The sequence below is a fragment of the Microcebus murinus genome, chromosome 16, assembly GCF_040939455.1.
Source record: "Microcebus murinus isolate Inina chromosome 16, M.murinus_Inina_mat1.0, whole genome shotgun sequence".
Lineage (NCBI taxonomy): Eukaryota > Metazoa > Chordata > Mammalia > Primates > Cheirogaleidae > Microcebus > Microcebus murinus.
This window is the reverse complement of record NC_134119.1, coordinates 5,093,484-5,113,539: the sequence shown is the minus strand read 5'-3', so window position 1 is coordinate 5,113,539 and position 20,056 is coordinate 5,093,484.

Here is a 20,056-nt window from a genome sequence, read left to right as displayed (position 1 = left end):
AGCGGGGCTCCGTGAGGTTCGGTCGCCTGCCTGGGGGCACGCCCAGACGGGAGGTGGAGTCTGGCTGGGGCTGTCTGCTCTGCAGCATGAGGGTCAAGGCCCCTGCAGTCCCACTGCAGGTCACCCCTGTTTACCTCTCAGTGTCCATGTTGTGACTATGGGGGATCCACATCTGCGCCCCCAAACCCAACGCTGCACAGGCATACTAAATGGATAAGTGTGTGGTCCTGGTCTTGGGTCATTTTCCACAAGCCTTTGGTCTCTCACTCCTCATCGTAGTAGAAAAGTTTGAGGGTCGTCAAGTGGTCTGTGGACTGTAATTCTTCGAGGTCCGGCCTTAAGCCTGCCTTCTTCAGTGAGAAATCCCCAGAGCCCACCTCAGTGTCTGGCACAGAGTAGTTGCTCAATAAACCTTTGCAAAGTGAAGGACATAAACGGGTTAGCAACCTGCATAGAAACAGAAACCCCGAACAAGAGGACTTGGGTTAAAAAAAGAGACTTCTTATTTGAAATAATCAGAAACGCAACCAGAGGGAGGGCTTCAGGCAGGTTGTGATCGAGGCGCTGGCTCCGTTTTTGGCTACAAGTCTCTGGGCTCCGCCCTCCTCCGGGCATTGGCTTTGTTCTCAAGCTGGCCTCTCTCACCTCACACGGAGCTGCCAGCGCAACAAGCTTCCTTATTCCTCTCCAGTGGGGAAGGAGCAAACCTGTTCTCCAGCCACGGCATGCAAGTCCCCCTCTCCTTGGGTCTGATGGGGTAACTTACGTCACCTGCCCGTCACTGAAACAGGAACCGTTGCCCGGGGATTGCTGTGCGCTGACTGGCTAAACCGAACCAACTCCTGGCAAGGGAGATGGCATTACCACGATTGGCTTGGGTAGGTTAGTTAGAGACCCCCCCCCCCAAACTACGATGTCACTGTGACTAGGCCCAGCCTTCCCCTAGTTTCGGAGGCGCATGGGGGTGTCAGGCACCCAGGCAAAATCAAGGTTCTGCTGGGAAAAAAGAAAAGGGCAACAGTTACCAGCGGGCAGCGAACAGGGGTCATTGCATTACTCTTCGCTAGGTCTCATTATGGTGGCAAGAATAAAATCAACATCCATTCCATTAACCAGCTGAAAGCCTGCATTAGTTATCTAGCGGTACGTAACAAATTTCCCCAAAACTTGCTGCGGTTGCCGTCTGGATGTCGGCCGGGGCTGGCGTGGTCTGCGGCCAGAGATGCGCGTGCAGAACGGCCGCTCCCGCGGCTGTGGGCGCGGGGCACACGGACCTGCCCGCGGCGGCTTGCGTGTCCTCCCAGCACAGCAGCGCCGCACTCAAGGGCCGGTGGCCCGAGAGAAAGGCCCGAGAAGGAGCCGAAGAGCCTTTTGTGCTCGGCCGCCTCTGCTGTGCTTGTTTGTTAGGAGCAAGTCACAAAGTCCAGCCCGCGCTCAGGGGGAGGGAATGAAGAAAGGAGAATTTGTGGACATGTTTGAAAACTGCCACAAAGCTCACACGCTCTCTCCGTGTGAACGTAGGAGGCCAGAGCTCCGCTCGCAAGTTCCCTACGCTGGGCGTTGGTGCCCACATCCGGCCCGCAGACAAGCGGCGCCCTCCCTGGGTCGAGGGGCCGTCTGCCAAAGGTCCGCTCTGCAGAATCAGACAGTAGACACCCAGCACCCTCAGAGAGAACGGACGTCCTGTGGATTCTCTGCACGACATGCCAAGAGGCCCGTTCCCAGCAGGTCACTCTGGCAGGGAAGCTCTGGAGAACGTCTTCAGGTAAGCACGTACCTGTGCCGGGTGATTTGCACGCGTTTCTCTCCTTGACCCTTGTGGCCTCCCCTAGTGGGGACATTGTCACTGTCATGAAGAAACTGGGAAACACAGGTGAGGTGGCTCGCCCCAGGTCACCTGGTCTGTGTGACGCCAAACCCACGTTTTCTCCCCAGCACCAATTCCCACACGGGGCAGATTTCTGTGTAAGGGAAGAATCTAGAAGATTCGAATTGATTTGAAGAAGTATCTTGGCCGTGTTCCGCACCGCTGGGGTCCCTCCGGAGAGACCCGGAGGGGGACAGGCTGCACACAAACAACCTTTCCATATTTAAACAGCGCCGACAGCTACTGTTTGCTGAGGGCTTTCGCGGTGCCCGCTGTGGGCTTTCCTGACTCGCTGCCCACGCACCAGGGCTCCGACGACCCCGCCCGCGTCCCTCGTCCCCGGCCGTGGCTGCGGCTGCGCGGGTCGGCAGCCTGGGCAGGCAGGACGGGCAGGCGGTGGGGAGAGGCGTTTGCGCGCCAGTGCTCGGGCGCGGAGGAGAAGGCCGCCTGCCCAAGTCCCGTCTTTATCAAGCACGCGCTGGCGGGCCAGAGGGGCAGACGACACGCCGCCCTTCTGGTTTTCCGTTTATCGCCCAGCGATTTGTCTTATCCCGGCAGGAAGCGGGGCTCTGAGCTCACGCGGAGAGGCCGGTGCCGTGATGTGTGCGTCCTGGGAGGTCAATGGCCTTCGGGTGATTGGGGCCTTCGGGTGAGTGGGCCCGACGGTGAGTGAGGCCTTCAGGTGAGTGGGGCCTTCAGGTGAGTGGGCCTTCGGGTGAGTGGGGCCTTCGGGTGAGTGAGGCCTTCAGGTGAGTGGGCCTTCGGGTGAGTGGGGCCTTCGGGTGAGTGGGGCCTTCAGGTGAGTGGGCCTTCGGGTGAGTGAGGCCTTCAGGTGAGTGGGCCTTCGGGTGAGTGAGGCCTTCAGGTGAGTGGGGCCTTCGGGTGAGTGGGGCCTTCAGGTGAGTGGGGCCTTCGGGTGAGTGAGGCCTTCAGGTGAGTGGGCCTTCGGGTGAGTGAGGCCTTGAGGTGAGTGGGGCCTTCAGGTGAGTGGGCCTTCGGGTGAGTGAGGCCTTCAGGTGAGTGGGCCTTCGGGTGAGTGAGGCCTTCAGGTGAGTGGGGCCTTCGGGTGAGTGGGGCCTTCGGGTGAGTGGGGCCTTCGGGTGAGTGGGGCCTTCGGGTGAGTGGGGCCCGAAGGTGCTTCCAGGTCATTTTCGTGGCTTCATTCTCCATCTGTGGACGCTGGTCACCCGTCCCCCGTCTCCCAGCCCGGACCCCTGCCCCGAGCTCTAGACGGGCACTGTCCAGTGGAACCTCGGTGACGATGAAAGTGTTCATTCTGCTCTGTCTAACATTGTCCCCACCACACACAGGCGGCGACTGGGTCCTTGCAGTATGGCTAGCCCAACCGAGGGGCTGAATGTTTAGTTTTATACAATATTCATGCATTTGAATGTGAATTTAAATGGCTGCACGTGGCTCATGGCTGCTGCGTTGGACAGTGAAGTTCTAGACCCCATCTCATCCATCACCTGGCCTTCGGGTGAGTTCTGCCCAGGCAAGGATACGTGTGGAAGAGACTTGTTAGTGTGGAAGAAGCCAGAAGATGCCCAGTAAGGAGAGACGCAGCAGAACAGGAGGGAGAAGCTAAGGAAGGAGCAAAGGTGTCGTTTCAGGCAAGCCCAGCCCTGGCCGGGCCCTCTGGAGTCTGGAGTGTAAATTACACCCCAAGTCCGTCTTGTTTGGAGGCCAGGGAGGCGGGTGTTCCCGGGCCTTGGCCAGTCATTGGCAGTTCCAGGCGCACAGGGGAACGTGACCTTCCAGGCACTCCCAGCTCCCTTGCTGCTGAGCACGCATGGCTTCAGTTGTCCATGGGAAGTGTCATGGGTGCACGGTGTCGGGAAGGTGGGCGGAAGTGGGGCGGGGGGTCCAGGGATTGGACAGAGCCCTGGCGATGTCTGCTCCATGACCCCTGTGCCCACCCCCGGGAGGGCCCCAGCCCTGTAACTCCGCGTGTCTAACTGTGGACTCTGCTCTCATTTCTTTCTGACGGAACCGACCCCCACACATTCAGCATCGTATGCTTCCATAGGTCCGAAGTCTGACTCGGGTCTCCCTGGGGTACAGTCGAGGTGAGGGTAGGCTGCATTCCTTTCTGGATTCTCCAGGGCGGAATCCCTTTTCTTGCCTCTCCCAGCTTGGCTGGTGGCCCTTCCTCCACCTCCAAAGCCAGCAGTGCCAAGTGGCATCCTCCTCTCGTGGCCTCTCTCTGACCTTCCTCGTCTCTTCTCTCTCTGGCCCCGCTAGGAACACTCTCCCGCCTTCAAGGCCCCGAGTGATTAGACTGGGCCCAGCTGGGCGACCCGGAACGCTCCATCTCGCGGCCCTTAATCACATCTGCAAGGTCTCCTTCTCGTGGAAGGTAACACGTCCCCAGTTCTGAGAATTGGGGTGTAGGCAGCTTTGAGGGGGTACCAAGTTCTCCAAGCCCCCCAAATGTGTCTGCTCACGCTCCCTTTCCTGGTGAATGGGCCCACCCTTTACCCTCTCAGTGTTTAAGCCAGGGGCTGACTCCAGCTACCCCACGACCAACACATCCGCGATCCTGTTGCTCCTCCCTCCTACATGGCCCTCGAGTCGACACACCTGGCCCCATCTCAGCGCCTCTGCCCTGGTCTCGCCTGAATGTCTGGAAGGTCTCGCTAACTGTTCCTGCCTCCTGTCAGTGTTCCCTCCGCACAGCATCCAGGGTGATCTATACAGAGTGAGTTCCAGGCTGGGTCCACCGGGATAAGCCCGGTGATGCCATGGTAACAACCGACCCCAAACTCGCGGCGACTCAACACGAGGAAGGCTCATTTCTCACTCCTGCTGCCGTCAGGGCTGGCCAGCGGGGCTTCTCCTTGCAGTCGCTCAGGGATCGAGCCTGACAGAAGCTCCACCTGGACTTGAGCCTTTGCGGTCACAGCAGCAGGGCCAAGGAAGGAGGTAAAATCCTGTGCCAGCTCTTAAAGATTCCGTCCAGACGCCATGCTTCTGCCCCCATGTGATTGGCCAGAGCAGGTCACAAGGCCGCGCCTAACATGAAAGGGCGCGGGAAGGACAGCCCTTCTGCAAGATGGTGGAGAGGTGCAGCGTTTGGTGGCCAGGCTAATGGTTGCCACCCTGGGTGTGTCCTTCGCTGCTTAAGGTTCTTCAGTGGTGGCGGCTGGTTGGGGATGGAATCTTATTTCTTCAGTGTGACCCACCGTCCCCCTGGAGCTGGCCCTTTCTGCCTCTCCAGCCCCACCTGGTGCACCTGTCTGTCTGACCTGGCAGGTAGCTAGCCCCAGCCTGCAGCCCACGCGTCTTCCCTGCGCCAGCTGCCCTCAGCCCAGGTTCTTTGGCCGCCGCCTAGACCGCTGTTCAGCCTTCCGGACACTCCCCGCCCCAGCGTCCCTCTGGGCCTCTCCTCCCCCTGCCCGGGACAGGGTCAACCCGGCCAGAGGAGGTGAGTGTGAGCCACACACAGGCCAGCTGGGGTTGATGAGGATGTCTTTGTGAGCCAGCTGACAGGTGTTTACCAAGCACCTGAAATTTGCCAGTCACCCGGATGTATTTAACAATGAGAGGATCCTCATCTGCAAGGAGACCATACTCTTATTGGGGTGTGTGTGACAAATGTCATGTTAAATGGGAAGCTTTGGCCATGATGTTGAGAAAACAGATGCTAGAGAGCAACGTGAGTTGGCAGAGAGACTACCATGAAGCACCTCCCCAAAAGAGGTGATGGGAATCCATATGAGGATCCTTGAAGTCCTCCCCTTCCTCAAGGGCATGGAAGGATCTGGAAGGTGAAAGTAGGAGTAGGCAGATTAAGAAAGGATCTTGGCTGGGCGTGGTGGGTCACGCCTGTAATCCTAGCAGTCTGGGAGGCCGGGGCGGGAGGATCGCTCAAGGTCAGGAGTTCAAAACCAGCCTGAGCAAGAGCGAGGCCCCCATCTCTACTATAAATAGAAAGACATTAATTGGCCAAGTAAAAATATATAGAAAAAATGAGCCGGGCATGGTGGCGCATGCCTGTAGTCCCAGCTAATTTGGAGGCTGAGGCAGAAGGATTGCTTGAGGCCAGGAGTTTGAGGTTGCTGTGAGCTAGGCTGATGCCACGGCACTCTAGCCTGGGCAACAGAGTGAGACTCTGTTTCAAAAAAAAAGGGATCTTGATGGAGCTGCTGGTGCCCTGGGGGCCTCTCCCCACCAGCAGGTGTGGGCTGCTTCCCTGCACCTCGAGCCGGGGAAGAGGATGTGCAAGGGGACCGCTCAGCGTGCCCGATACGTGGGCCCTGCTGTCTGGGGGTCAGGACAGTGTCTGGCTCCCACTGGAAGGAGTCACTGCAGGAGGGCATCCGCCTGCCCGGGCTCTGTGAGCCGAGGACCTGCGCGTGCACCCCATGGCCCGGAGGATGACCTGCCCATGAGAGCCAGACTCACCTGGGCGGGGGGTCAGGGAGCAGACCACAGAAGGGAGCAGCTTTCCACGTGTCACTGCGAGATTCCTCGGGAAGCGTCTCCGGCTGGAATGAAGATGAACCCACCTCCGCCGGGAACTGCAGGTGACAGGCTCAGCCATCAGGGACGGGGGGGGGAGGGCTCCAAAGTGCCCACCAGGGAGAGTCACCAGGCAGGTAGGGACCTTTTGTTGCCCTCACCTGTCCTCCCACACGGAGACCCTGGAGGGTCAGAGCCAGGTGAGTAGAGGCGGGAGGTGCAGACAAGCTGACGGACAGGCAAGAGCCACGGGGGAGATGCCAGGCAGGCCGACTTCCCACCTGCAGCCGGCCTGGGGCCAGGGAGGGGGCAGAGCTGCCTATTAAACTAAGGGCAACGTTGTGACCATCTCATGGCCCTGACATTTGAATTACAGGTGGGAGGACTTTGTCCCTGGTCACTTAAGATGACCAGAGAGTCATGGGTCCCACCCAGCTTTTCATCCAGGGTGAAAAGCAGTGCCACTGAATTCATTTAAACGGAGGATGGGAGACAAAAATGACACAACTTTATGAGCACGTCTCGAGCCGTGGTTATTCATCGATGTTTGCTCAAATAAATAAAGCCATATAGGTGCTGAGGAGGCCACTGGAAAGTAGAAAAGGGTTTCTGTGCTAGAGCAATGGGAGACTGCTTTGGCCAGTGTGGCGGGGGCGGGGGGAGCATCTGAGAAGGTGACATTTGGGTTGAGGCCTCAAGGATGAGCTGGAGCTGGCGGCGCAGGGGGTGGGGGCGGGGGTCCAAGTGCGAAGACCCGAGGCAGGAGCAGGCTGTCAGAGAGGCAGCAAGTGGGTGGCGCGTGCAGGAAGCAGGGGGAGACAGGGTTGGAACAGAGCGGCAGACAGACGGGGTCAGGAGCGGGCACGCTGTACCGAGTGTGAGGAGAAGCCGGTGGAGGGCTGTGCAGCGGGGGCCGAGCCTCTGATCCAGGCCGGTGGCCGTGGGGGACGGGCAGGGAGTAAGGGCAGGGTGGCTGCAGGGAGTCCGGTCTGCCTGGGGCGGGAGAGAGCGCGGTGGCCTGACCGTGGCGGCTGCCGTGCGGGTGCCGAGCCGCCCCGGCTTTACTGGCGTCCGGGGCTGGAGCCGGCAGGACTTGCCGATGCTCACGCGTGTGACCGGAGAGGCTGAGGGCGATTCCGGGGCTTCTGACTCATGCCACCGGGCGGGTGGTGGTGCCATTTCTGAGATGGCAGGGGGTGGGGAGGAGGCAGATTTATTTTGGGAAGGGAGTCAACAATTCTTTTCTGGCTGAGTAATGTTCCCGGGCAGTGCCTTGCTAGATGGTGGGGAGGCAGGAATTAAGGCCCCGGTGACAAACAATGTGGGCTCGGTTGCGTGACCTTAGCCTAGTCACTTAACCCTTTATCTTTAAGACAGGTTTTCTCCTCTGTGAAATGGTAAAAATAACAGCACCTGCCTTCCAGGTTTGTTTTTGGGGAGGGACAGCTGTGTGCAATGGGCGTGACCCACAGCAAGAGCGCGAGAAATGCAAGTGGTCATTGGCTCCCTGGTTGCAAGTCCCATGCTTACGAGTGCGCTCCGCGCCCGAGCGGAGAACTGTGCCGTGGCCAGTCACGTTTTCGCCAGTGTTTCTCCCAAAACCCTCAGAACCTGGAGTCAGTCTGCAAGAGAGCCGGCGCTAGCCAGCAGTCTTCACTGACGTTCCCGTGCAGGCTGCCCTCTCACCTGGAGTTTTCGATAAAGCGCTCCGTCTCTTTAGTAGGTGCGGGCCATCCAGGTTTTCTACTTCTTCTGGGGTCAGTTTTGGTGAGTCACGTTCGAAAGGGAATTCGTCCGTTCCATCTACATTATTAAATATATATGGGCATAACATTGTTCCCAGCACTTGCTTATAATCCATTCAGTGTTGGTAGGATATACAATGATGTCCTTGCTTTCGTTTTTACTAGGTTGGGCTCATCAAGTTTATTAATCTTTTCAAAGCATTAGCTTTCGATTTCATTGATATTTCTCTATTATTTTTTCTGTTTTGTCAAGTTTTGCTCTTATCTTTGTAATTTTCCTCCTTATACTTACTTGGGTATTAATCTGTTCTTTTCCTAATTTCTTAATGTGGAAAGTCATACCAAGGATCTAGATTTTTCTTCTTTTCTTATATAATTAAAGCTACTCATCCCAAGCACTGCCTTAGCTAGATCACACAAATTTTGATATATTTTATTTCATGTTCATTCAGTTGGAAATATTTCTTAATTTCCTCTGCATTTTCTTTGTTGACTGTGGATTAATTAGAAAAGTACTGTTTATTTTCCAAATGTGGGAGATTTTTCTAATTGTCTTGTTATTGATTTCTAATTTAATTCCATTGTCATCAGAGAATATTCTGTGTATGATTTCGATCTTTTAAAACTTATTGAGACTTGTTTTATGGCCCAGTGAATTGCCCATAATTGTAAATATACCATAAAAATTATGTATCTTTGAAGACACACACTTAAAAAGAATGTTTTCTGCTGTTGTTGTGTACAGAGTTCTATAAATACCAACTGAGTGAAGATGATTTTTAGTGATGTTCAGATTTTTATGCATTTGATGGTTTTTCTGGTTGTTGTTGGTCTAGTTGCTCTATCAATGCTGACATAGAAGTGTTAAAAATCCCCAACTATTATAATGATTGTAGTATTATTTATTTCTCCTTTTGATTTTGCTACTTCATGTAATTGGAGACCCTGCTATTAGGTGCATATACCGTGTTTCCCCAAAAATAAGACCTAGTGACGGGCGTGGCCACACAGCGCATCTGCACAACCCGTGCGTGTCGTTGAGGAGTGGTAGAGAAGCCGAGCGGCCCTTCTCATCTGCCCCATCGTGACAGCTGCTCTCCCAGAGGTGACCGGAAAGGTGCAGGCAGCCCCACGAACAAGGTCGGCCCCCCTGTCGGGTCCCGGCCAGCCTGTGCATGCCGCAAGCTGAGGCTTTGAGGGGAAAGTCTCCTCAATAAAGCGAGGATCGGGTCGCTCCGTGTTAGGTAATGTGTGTCCCCAGGGGGAGAAAGGAAAGCTGTGGCTGCCATTTTACTACGATGATGTTCCAGAAGGAGACGACTTAACTATGTCTGAATAAATGTAGGTTGTTGTACCACACTTAACAAAACTAATACATCCCCTGAAAATAAGCCCGAGGGTATCTTCTTGAGGAAAAATAAATATAAGACCCTGTCTTATTTTTGGGGAAACAGGGTATATTTACGATTATTATGTCTTTCTGATGAATTGACCCTTTTATCATCATGAAATGTCCATCTTTATCTCTGATAACACTTTTTATCTTGAGTTTTGTTTCGTCTGATATTAACGTAGGCACATTCTGTGCTTACTGTTTGCGTGTTATTTTTCCTATCCACTACTTTTAGTCTATTGGTAGCTTATTGTTTCTTTTTAGGGTAGCATATAATTTGGTCTTTGTTTTTCAATCTATTCTTATGGCCTCTGCCTTTTAATTTGAGCATTTACTTTATTATTGTTCAATGTCATTACTGAGATGCTTGGAGACAGGTTTTCCACCACCGAGTCCCCCTGGTCCCGTTACTTACCTGCTGCACGACCCCGGGCAGCTGACCCTGAGCCGGCCGCGGCTTTCCCACCTGCAGGACTCTGCGTCCGAGGACGCTGTCTGGGCAGACAGGAAAACGCACGCGTTTGTGCTAAGCCCAGGGTTGGTCTCCCCGTTACTTCCACGAGTATCTCTCTGTTGCTTGTGGGGGAAGAGCCCCAGAGCCAAGCACTGGCCAGTTTCCAGCCTGTCGGTTCCTCTAAGTGGGTAACTCCAGCAAGGGCATCTTTTTCATTTTTATTTTTTTGCCAGGAAAATGAGACTTTAAAAAATGATACATTGCAGTGCCATGACTTTTATTCAGGATTTTCACACTTTATTTCCCTAAACCAGTTCTGCCAAATAGACTATGCTCCAGAGCCATTGCCCACAACAAACAAGAAGGGGCCCGGAATGCCCCTTGGGGGTGTGACAGAGCCCTGAGCCTGGGGAAGCGGTTCTGGGGGCCCGGGTGTGGCTCTGCAGTCCTGGGCCAGAGCCTGGCTCATGTGTTTATTGGGCACTTGTTTGCTTAGTGTCTACAGTGTGTCAGTCACCGCAGTGGGTGCTGCAGGCACAGCAGCACGCGGGACAGACACAGCCCCGTGTGTGTGTATGAGACGGGAACCACCCTTGTTCAGGGCGGCTGGCGGGCTGTGCCGAGGCTGATGGATGGGTGGCATTTGCCTGCGCAGTGGTGGGGAAGGACTAGAGGGCTGGCGGGAGGGCACGTGAGGTCTGGAACTGAAGGGAGGCCTCGTAGCGCCGATGAGCGAAGGATGGGGAGGGAGAAGAAGTTAGAGGAATGGTCAGTAGTGTCAGCAGATTTCGCAAATAAAAATCCAGGATGCGCAGTGCAGTTTGAATTTCAGATAAAAGCCAAATCGTTTTTAGTGTAAGCGTGTCCTGCAGGTGCTGTGTGGGACGTACTTACACACGCTCACACTAACAAATTGTTCGTTGCTTATCTGGAATTCAGATGGAGCTGGGTGTCCTGCAGTTTATCCGGGAGCCACAGGTGCGGGGCTTGCAGCCCAGGGCAGGGACCTTGTTCTCAGGCCAGGGGCAAAGGGAGGCCGGGGGGTATGAGCCGGGCAGCACCATCTGGGCAGCATCTTGAGCTCAGCTGCCGGCCGGGGAGATGGATGGTCGTGAGGGGCGCAGGAGGCCAGAGGGGGCTGCAGCATCCAGGGGACCCCTGGGCAGCGGTGTAGGGAGGCGCGCTGGAAAAGGGCCTGGCCTGGGTCTGCTGCTCCTGCCCGCTGGGCCCCTGGGAAGGGAAGCTGCCCTTTGCCACGGGACCATTCCTCACGGTGCCAGGGGATGTCGTGCAGACACAGCGCCAGGCCAGGGCCCTTGTTCCCGTCCCTGGGAGCCACGGCCTGCTCTGGCTCCTCCCCGCCCCCCGAGTGAGAGTTGCTCAGCCCAGACAGGCATCTTACACTGGTGGTTTGTTTTTGTGATTCAAAAATGAGTCATGGCACCCCAGGCGGGAGCAAGCTGAGGACTGTTTCTCTGGCTGGGCGTGGGGGTGGGGCCTCAGCCTCTTGGAGGCTGCAGGGTTCAAAGCCAGCCTCCTGTCTGCAGCATCGGCTATTCAAGTGCAAGAGACAGAAACCAACGGTGCTGTGTTCAAATTCTGGCTCTTGCTCATCCGTAATGTGGGAATGAGAATAGTGTCTCCCTCCTGGGGCTGTGTGGGATGTGGAAGGTAGGTGCTCAACTAATGCCATTTTCCTCCTTCCCTCCCCAGCCAGAGGAGCCGGCAACGTGTGAGTCAGGAGCAGGATCAGCAAACTCGACCCAGTGAAAGGCCAGCAGTTCCTGCCGCAGCGCTCGGCTCTGTTTATGGCGGGAGAGCCACCACAGACGAGACCCGGTGGGCAAGCTGGCCGCCTTCCAGTGGAACTTCACTTATGGACTCTGCTATCTGAGTTTCGAGTAATTTCCATCTCATTTTCAAATGTCACATAGCATGAGATTTTCCCAACCATTTAGATATGGAAACACTGGTCGTAGCTCGCGGGCTATAAAACCAGTGGCCAGGCTGGATGTGGCCCTCGGGCGTGGTCCACAGACCCCTGCCCGGAGCCCGGTTGCCACGGCCTGGCTGGGGCCGCTTGCTGCCCCGTGCATGACCTGCCAGGCCACAGCAAGGTTGCAGAGTCTAGAACTGGAATGAACCCAATGCACAGTTTTATATTTTCCTAAGGTTCTAGGATCAAAAATACTCCTTTTGAGCTGATTTGAACTAGAAAGAAACTGATAGGTTTTCTAGAGCTTTTGCTGGGAGCTTCCTGCTGCTCCCCGAACTGTACCTGAACCGAGTCAGTCCTGCCGGCGCCCCTGCATCCCAGCTTGAGGCCGGTGCGGGGCCCAGGACTGACTTGGTTGCCAGTATTGAACGTCCCACAACCCAGAGCCCCTCAGTCCTGGGCAAATCAGGGCGGTTGGTACCTTTGAGGTCCACAGTGGGCTGGAGAGAGGCCTGCCTCCGAACAAACCACTGTGTGTGTGTGAGTCCGTCTTCTGAGAGCAGAGTCTGGGAAGGAGATGAGGACCAAGCAGCTCTGAGGGCATCTGGGGAAAGAATGTGCTATCAGTGGGAACAGCATGTGCAAAGGCCCTGAGGTGGGGAGGTGCTCAGCACCCACAGGTTGCCGAGAGAGGGTCAGCAGGCAGTGAATGCACAGTCAACATTAGGGCGTATGGAACAGGTCACCTCGGGCTCCCACAATGGCCCCAGAGAGCCCCTCTCCTCGTCTCCCCACTGCAAGGAGTCATTTTCTCCTTGGGAGCCCGGTTCAAAGGTTTCCCAAAATATTGTCAGGATTCAATAAAAGCCAAAGCGCCAGGCTGCCAGTGCAGGAAGATGGGGACAGCTTGCCAGTTATCAACCGGAGATAATTAAATCATGAGCTGACAACAGTTCCCCCGGGACCCGGCAAGCTTGCCTCTTCCCGCCGCAGGTCTGCCGCCCGCAATGCAGAGAGGGAAGTGGGTTTGCCCCCTGGAGAGAGACGGGAAAGCAAAACAGTCCTCATCACAGAAAAGCAAACGAACCGTAAGGAGCCAGTGCCCAGGCCTGAGCGGATTTCCGCATCTGCAGGAAAATGCCGTCCGTCGCCAAGGATGGGACGTGCTTCGGGGCAGGTCTCTGCACCGCGAGGCCTCGCCCCGGCCACCTCTGGCTCCGGGGAACAGCGTGGTGCCCACGGTCCGGGGCTCTTGCCGGTTGCCACAGCTGGCGTCCTAGTGGGTGACACCGTGGGCTTTGTGCGAGCGGCAAGGCCTTGTTTCACAGCCCCTCGGCTCCATGATGCAAGTGTCGGCACATTTCGCAGACGAGGAACCTGAAGTTCAGAAAGGTCTCAGAGTACGTGCTAAAGCCCAGCGGCAGACCCTTGTTTTGCCAGCATCGGACCCAGGCTCTGGCCTTCTCTGTGATCCTCCCCGTGTGGCCCGGATCCCCTCGGGAGCCCTGGGCTCTGGCCTGAGCTGGGTGCTGAGGGCAGCGTGTGCAGCCCCGTGAGGTTTCTTCGCCTACCCCTGCCAACTTCCTCTGTGAGTCCCTGGGAGCAACTGTGCTGAGGAGTAAGGCCAGGGAGCCTCCCAAGCACAACTTGCGTGGGTGAGAGCTCAGGAATGGCTTGATCAAGGCTCCTTGGGCGCCTTTTCTGATTCTCCCACCGGCGTCCTGAAGGGGCACTCCTCAAAGTCTGCTTTGTACCTTCGAGTGTCACGTCAGGAGCAGCGATGGTGTGACGGAACACAAGCGTGACTCAGAGTCCTACTGTATTGGAACCAGACCTTGGGGTCAAGTCCTGTCTGCTACTTCCTGGCTTTATGACCTTGGGGAAGGTACTTTCCCTCTCCTGGGCTTGGTTTCCTGATCTGTAAAATGGGGCTAAGATCAGCCCCCGGGTGCTGTGAGAACGCAGTGAGTGATCTTGCAGAGATGCTTGCCCGGGCCCTGGTGGTGGAGTTGTGCGCTGTGACCTCAAGCCCGACCCGGCCACGGACAGGGGCTGCTGTGGCTGTGGCCGGTCCCTGCACAGAGCGGAAGGGCGCCCGTCCCACGGAGGCAACCACCAGGATGGGCTGCAGAGTTGGGGGGCCCAGAGCAAAGCGTAACGGGAGGCCCTTGTTCAGAAATAATTAAGACTCCCAAGACAGCAACAGAAGAGCATTAGGGCAAGGACGGGCCCTCAGTAGCCCCCCAGGAGCCGAGGCCGGGCACGCAGACGGAAACCCAGACTGCTGTGACGGCCCACACACACGGATCCAGCCAGCCGCTGCGCCGTGAGACGTGGCCGTAAGCAGATAACCTGTGAGGTCTCAGCTTCCTCACCTGTAAATTGGGGTCCCCGCGCCAGGACGCGTGGAGAAAGTACCGCTGTCCTCTGATGGGCTGGGCGCCGAGACTGGCAGGGGAGCAGAAGCAAAGCCCCCAGGAAGGACGAGCCTCGCAGGCGGGGACCTGCGCAGTCCCACGGGGGCATGACGTGCTGCCGCTGTGCACCTCCCATCGCCGCAGTCCCACGGGGGCACGGTGTCCCGCCGCTGCGCGTCTCCATCGCAGCAGTCCACGGGGGCACGGGGTCCTGCCGCTGCGCGTCTCCATTGCCGCAGTCCCACGGGGGCACGGTGTCCCGCCGCTGCGCGTCTCCATCGCTGCAGTCCCACGGGGGCACGGTGTCCCGCTGCTGCGCGTCTCCATCGCCGCAGTCCCACGGGGGCACGGTGTCCCGCCGCTGCGCGTCTCCATCGCTGCAGTCCCACGGGGGCACGGTGTCCCGCTGCTGCGCGTCTCCATCACCGCAGTCCCACGGGGGCACGGTGTCCCGCCGCTGCGCGTCTCCATCGCCGCAGTCCCACGGGGGCACGGGGTCCCGCCGCTGCGCGTCTCCATCGCCGCAGTCCCACGGGGGCACGGTGTCCCGCCGCTGCGCGTCTCCATCGCTGCAGTCCCACGGGGGCACGGTGTCCCGCTGCTGCGCGTCTCCATCGCCGCAGTCCCACGGGGGCACGGGGTCCTGCCGCTGCGCGTCTCCATTGCCGCAGTCCCACGGGGGCACGGTGTCCCGCCGCTGCGCATCTCCATCGCTGGCCGATCGTGTCTTTGGACTTGTGTGTTCCAGGAGACGTGCAGGGCCAGGGTGAGTGGGCGCAGCACCCGCGCCCCGCCGCCCCTCTGCGTGGGCGTTCACGATGCCCACGCGCACGGACTTCCGGGGACCCTCCCCTCGCGGGGGCTTGGCAAGATCAGCGCGAGGGGGCAAGCGGGCTGCGTGCGTGGGGGAGCAGGAAGGGCCTGAGGCCGGGAGGCCGCACGCTCCCCCCGAACCACAGACGCACGGGGACGGCGGGACTGTCCCAGCGCCAGTGACCGAGGGGCGCCCTCGTCTCCCCTGAATCAGCGCCCGCTCGGGCTGCACCGATGACAGCTCTCCCAGCACCGCGAGCTGAAGGTGGACAGCGTGGGCGGGACGCGCACGTTTCAGGAAGCCAGTGAAACCGTCGCTGGCGGGCAGGGCTTCTGCAGCGCGGTGGGCGCACACGTACGGGTTGCCAGACGCCAATCGTGTGATTCTGATGATACCGCACTCGGGGTAAATGCTCTTACATTTGCATTGAAAGCTGACATGGCATGATGATAAAATTCATGTGAATAATTTAAAATTTTTTATTTACTTAGGATGACTTTGAATAGCAAATAAAACACAGCACGACAAGCCCGGAGAGACGGCGGAAGAAAGGGAAAAGCGTTAGAGTCTGGTACCTTTTTTAAATCTTGCTCTTTCCTGCTTTTTGAACAAAGGGCCCAACGTTTCTGCTTTGCGCCAAGCCCCACAGGTGAGAAGCAGGGCCCTGGTTCTGCCACCTGTGTGTGCCCAGCGCCTGCCCTGTCGGCCGCGGAACCAGCCGTGCGGCCGCGGAGGGCAACGTGCTGGGGAGCGCCGACGCCGGCCGCATGCCCCGCGCGTGCCCCGCGCTTTGCACGGACCGCTTCATTTCATCCTCCCCACGGCCTTGGCGCACGGGTGCCGCTCTCGTCTCCAATGTGCGGATGAAGAAACTGAGGCTGGAGAGGTGAGATGACCTGTGCCACCTGGGAAGTGACCAGCTGGCGCGGAGCCCCAGCGCCTCCTGTCTCTAAGCCCCGCGCCGCCCCACCCCATCGTGCCACTCCGCTTTGCTCTGCAGGATCTATTTCCTCTCTCGGCCTCTGAATCTAGAAGCCCCTGGAACCCTCTGGCCAACTGTTTCCTTCCTCTCTCGAACAGGTTTCCGCACGCAAGTCCAGAGGGAGACGGGGCGAGGAGGAGAAACCGGGAAAAGGCAGTGGATTTTTGTGTTTTATTTATGGTCAAATGTCCGTCCTCTCTGCGCGGCGACCTGGTTTGAATCAGGCCCCCTCGGCCGTGCGGATCAGAGCACAGGGACCCTCCCGGGTCCGCGGCGTCCGCGTGAGTGTTAATTGCATTTTCATGTCTGCCTATAAACTCCTGTTTGGGAGAGCCTGCGCGCTCTCAAAATAAACGGCGATGTAAAATTGAAAACGGCTAGCGTTCCCGAATCAATTTTCACATCTTCTAGCTTTGAAGCATAATTCATTTCTCCCTCCCGGGCCCGAGCGGCGATGGGGGCAGCCTCACGCTTGCCGTGTGACTTCGCGAGGAGCAGACCAGTCAGGAATCTGCCGCGTCTTCGTGTCTCCCCACCCCACGGACCCTTCAGCGAGAGCGAGAAGTGCCAGAAAGCCCCGCTTCCTGAAACCACGCCGGCCAAGCCAGCGCAGGGAAGCTGGGGCTTATTCTGTGAGCCCGAGCGGCAACCGCAGAGTTCGGCCTGTAGTGTGAGGGTGTCACCCCGAGACTCCACGTGGGGAAGGACACGGGCACGGGGCGGGCACGTGTCAGAGTGCGATACCAAAAAGGTCCGTGGTTGCCGTAGCTGCCACGTTCCTTAGAATAGGATTTTCTTTAAATATACATATATTTAAATCGAGGCATAACATACATAGAGCGCACAAGCCCTGCAAAACGTGCCACTTAATGCATTTTCACACGTACGCACACCTCGTTAACCCCACTGTGATCGAGACATGGCGCCTTTCCGCACTCAGGTCCCAGGCTAGACCTCCTGCCAGGTCACCCTCTTCTGCCTTCTAACACCGCGAATGAGTTTTCCTTGTTCTTGAACGCTGCCTAAACGGAGCCATATAGCATGTGACCTTGGGCGCTGTCTTCCTCTATTCATCACTGTGACTCTGCATTTCATCCCTGCTCTTGTGCATAGCAGGGCCTGCTCTTTTTCACTGATGTCTAGTACTCTACCACACGCCTAGGCCACAATTGCATTGTCTGTTTTATTGTGGGTGGCCATTTGAGGTGTTTCCAGTTTCTTGGCTATCGCAAATTGCATTGCCATCAGCATTAGGAGAGGTCTGTGAGCCTTATATTAAACACTGGCTGGCCCTCTGGCCCTATGGGCCCGAATGTCACACACACGCATACATGAACATGCACGCACACGCATGCACACGCTTGCACACATGCACACGGACACACGCATACACACGTTCACACACGCACATGCACACACACGCTCGCACACATGCACACACACGCACACGCTCACACACACGCACATGTACGCACTTGGGTCCTGACCAACACACTCTCCGTTGTTTTCCCTTCTCAGTTTTGGCTGACTCGGGCGCCCTGAGAGCAAACACGCTCAGCGCCTGGCTGGGGGCCGTGATCCCTCTCTCTCGGGAGACGGATCCATCGTTTCCAGACCGCCAGCGTCCCCTCCCGCGGCTCCTCTGAAGTCTGCGCGATCCTGGGGGACCCCGCTCCCCCCCGGAAGCCGGCCGCCTTTCCCGAGTTAACTGCTAGACCTAATTAAGCGGCTCCGTCTCCTCGCAGTGGCGGCCTTGCCTCCCCTCGGAATACAAATGAGACTCCACGCCGTTAGCATTCAGGTCGGTTATCAGAATCAACTCTTTTAAAACTCACTGGCCAAAGTGATTCCAAAGTCAGCGCGCCTCCCGTCTGCAGGGAAGGCGGGCGAGGGGTGCCCCAGCCACTGGGCTGGCCGCGGCGGGAGGGGTTGGTTCCCGGGGAGGGAAGGCGGCGCGAGTGGCCGGAGAGTCCGCTGTTTTACTCCCCGCCTGGTGGAGACTCAGGGCCCTCTCGGTCCTCTCTCTAGTCCGTCACTGAGCAAACGTCGCCCGTACCAGGGACCGAGCTGGCCCTGGAGACACGGAGGTGCGCCAGAGTCATGTGACGTGGCCCTCACGGACGGCGCGTGTGTGGGCCAGGTGGACGCGAGGGTGGCTGGGAAACAGCGGTGGGGGCCCACGGAGGATGGCACGGCGCTGGTGCCGGGGGCTGGAGGAGCGCAGGGAAACGCGGCGCGGCGGACGCCCGCCTTCCACCATGGCGAGCCAGCGGGCCGCGTCTCCGCCGGAGGGCCAGCATCCGGCCTGGCTAGCCGCCCGCCGTCCTGGGCAGTAGGCGCCCTTGCCAGATCCAGGGTGCCGCCTGGGAGGCGCCAGGCCCCGGCCCTCCCCGCGCTTCTCGCGGGGTGCGCTCCTCCCTCCCGCTCAGCCCAGACGGGTGTGGAGCAGGGTCACGCCCCAGGGCTGCGCACGCCAGCCCCCAGGAACGGGAGTCGCTGCTTTGCTCACCGCCCGGCGCCACGCCAGGGCACTTGGGGCTCGAGTGCGGGGAGGCTCAGCTGGGCCCGGCCCCCTGCAGGTTTGCTGGTTTAGAGTGAGACAGACGTCGGGGCTCTGAGAGTGGATTGATTAGGGCCCAGAGGCGGAGGGCCCCCAGGGACCCGGGGGGCTGTGTATGCGTCTGCACCTGCAAAGTGTGTGCAAAGCCAGCCCCACCCCCGCCCACCTGTCGAGGGAGTCATGGGGGTGTCTGCAGCGCTGGGCCCTCTCTGATGTGTGACCACACCAGTCAAGGTCAAGTTCCCTGCACTGGATTTGCCCCCTTGGCCTCAGTTTCCCCATCTGTAAATTGAAGGGGGTGGCAGCTGTGGTTGGCTGCTTCCCACGGCCATCGCTGCCTTCCTTCTCTCCTGCAGAGCCTGGCTTTGCTCAGGGATCTGCCCTCCTCCAAGTGGCCTGAGCTCCACCCCCAGCTCTCACCTGCCCAATCAAGGGAGTCCCATTTCTCTAGGGCTTGACATGTGCCCGGTTGTGGCCAATGGGATGTGAAGAGGAACCGCTCCGGGAAAAGTTTTTCTTGTTCTTAAAAAGAGACATGCTAGGAGAAGCAGTCTCCCCAACCCTGCCATACGTAGCCATGCCTGGATGTGATTCCTGGGGCTGTGGCAGCCGTCTTGGAGCCATGAGGGAGCCAGCCAGGACCAAGCCAATGAGCGAGGTGGGTGGAGCAGCAGGGAGTTTGGAAAGAACCTGGTCCATCACAACCACGCCACGACCAGCCAGCCCTACAGCTTCCTTGCCTCTGGGTTTCTTGTGGGCAAGAGAGTCCAGGTCCTCTTCGCATAGGCATTTTGAGTCAGGCCCTGCTGCCTGGAACCCAAATCATGCTACCTGGCGGGAGAGGAGCGGTAGGGAGGAGACGGGGATGTTCCCACGGACAGTCCAGGCTGCTGTCTGACGTCTCCCGGCACTCGCTGCCTTCGAGAGCCCAACTCCGAATGCGGCAGAGACGGCTGAGGTTCACGGCCCACGCGTGGAGAGTGGTCGGTGGGCGGGAGACTGGCGAGAGGGGGCATCGAGGGAGGGGCTTTCCTGCGAAACCCGCTGGGCAGGGTTCTGCAGAGGGCAGCCCATGGTGACCAGGTGCAGCGTGGAGGGGGTGAGGCCTCGAGCGGTGGTCGGACGAGGCCGACATGCGGCCCAGTCCTAGAGCGGCTCCCGGGCCCCGTCTGCAGTCTGGTCACGGGGAGTGTCTGTGTCAGCGCCCGGTGGTCAGCCCCCTTCGGGGATGGCTTTGGCTGAAGGAACGGGCCTCCCCCAAGGTCACACCTGCTTTAGGGACAGCCCACGCCCAGGGACCGATCAGCACGGGGCTGTCAGGGCCGGGACGCCTGTCCCGATGCAGAGCAGGTCCAGAGCCCCCGTGGAGAGGGCCGGGCCCACGTGGAGGGGCCCCGCGGCTCGGTTCCTCCCTCTCCCCACCC